We start from the raw sequence: 1,866 nt of genomic DNA, 5'->3' as shown, positions 1-1,866 counted from the left end.
GCTGGGCCGGGGTAAGGTGTTAAACCGGATTCATTCCGACCGTGAGTCTGGGCCTGAAGGTCATTCGCTGAATGATTTTTGACGGGCTGTCTACTGGGCACTGTTCCAGGACCTGGAGATACAGCTGTGAGCACAAAATAATCACCTCTGCCTCTGCGGTGCTTACGTGGCCTTGAGGGGGGACAAAGATGGTGAGAAACGCTACGTTGGCTGGTAAGAGCTACAGAGGAAAATCAGGGAGGAAAGAACGGGGGGGGGCGGGGCGGGTATCCAAGATCAGTGACAGCAATTTTCAACATGGTGGCCATGGAGGGCCTATGGAGGTGACACTCTGGGCCAAGTCGCAACTTTAATTTGCATAAAGTTAGTAGCTTTTCAGCCAGAGAGGAGTTGAGCAAGGTGTTTTCAGCAGCCTCTTTCTCGTCTTCGGCCTTCCCACACCTGGCTCGCCCTCCCAACCTTGACGGCTGAGCAGCCCTCGTCAAAGACGATCACGTGTCCGCCGGTCTACTGACCGCTCGCCGCAAAAACACGTGGCTGCTTCCCTTTCCGGCTCCCTTGCCAGGCGCTGACACTGTTAAAACCTATCAAATCGCTTCTCTTGACGACTGTTTTGAAAAAGCCACTTCCTATTAAAACCCTTTAAGACCGATTCCCATCCTTGGCTGCATGTTGGCATTACCTGGAGAGCTTTCAGAAATTCTCATGGCTGGGTCCCGCCCCCAAAGACCCTAATTTCATTGGTCTGGAGCCTGGCCTGGGCACTAGTTTTTTAAAAACGTTTTCTAAGTGGTTCTAACGCACAGCCAGCAGTGAGAACCAGTCTTACGGGCCACTAGCCCTGGTGACAACGTGCACAACACATGACCACAGGTTTCCAACTGGAGGCCAGTCAGCCAGGAAAAGACACTGAAGAGCCCTATAATTAACCGGTTGCTACTAATGATTATTTCTTAATTCCTCGTACATAACGCTTTCACAAAGTGCGTTCTAATACATTACCTTTTTCAAAGTATGTGTTGTCGTCCTTAATAGTGTCCTTAAAAAGACACCAGAGCACTGGCCTGCTAACCGTCAGTGCAGAGGGCTTGGCGGAAATGCGGAGTCAAAGAATTTCTTGAGCAGCTACTACGTGCCTCAACCACAGTGCACTAATTAGAGGAAAGACATCATTAAATACCTGTACGCCATTAAATACCTGTATATCACAGCATTTTCTTATTTAATACAATTCTTATCAGTTGGAAATTGTTCTGTAAATGAACTCAGGCTCGAGGTGCTTAAGTGACTGGTGAAGTTAAGCAGCTCTAAGTTGCAGGACCAGAATCTGCACCCGGTTAGAAGACAACTTTGAAACCAGTGTGCTTAGCAGCTGGATGGGCAAGCTGCCGCTGGTGTCTGTGTTATGTCTACGTTCTCTGCAGGCATCCTGTGATGTAGGAAGATGCCTGTGATGTAGGAAGATGCCTGTGTCGATCCTAGAGTCCATAATGGGTCCTGTGGCCAGGCTCTGTCATCTTCCAGCCGTGTGGCCTTAGGAAGTCATTTAGCCCCTTTGTGCCTCATTCTCTCACAAAAACGAAGATAAGTGGTCCATCTCCCCCACATCGCTGTTATGAAGAGTTGTGAGTAGTAACGTACACGAAAGCCCTTTGTAAATTAGAAAGTACTATAAAGATGACACTGATGAATTTTTGAATGTGAAATAATAAGAAATATATATAATGGTCTTTACCTCCGGTTCTGGACAGAGCTCCTGACGTCCTTGTAAACAGGTGCTGGGAAAACCTTTCGTATCAATACCTAATCTTTGACCTGGCACCTGCTAGATTCCACAGAGCTCCTACTAGATTCCTTGGAATTTCC

The sequence above is a fragment of the Pteropus vampyrus genome, unplaced genomic scaffold, assembly GCF_000151845.1.
Source record: "Pteropus vampyrus isolate Shadow unplaced genomic scaffold, Pvam_2.0 Scaffold370, whole genome shotgun sequence".
Lineage (NCBI taxonomy): Eukaryota > Metazoa > Chordata > Mammalia > Chiroptera > Pteropodidae > Pteropus > Pteropus vampyrus.
Note: the sequence above shows the minus strand (reverse complement) of the source record.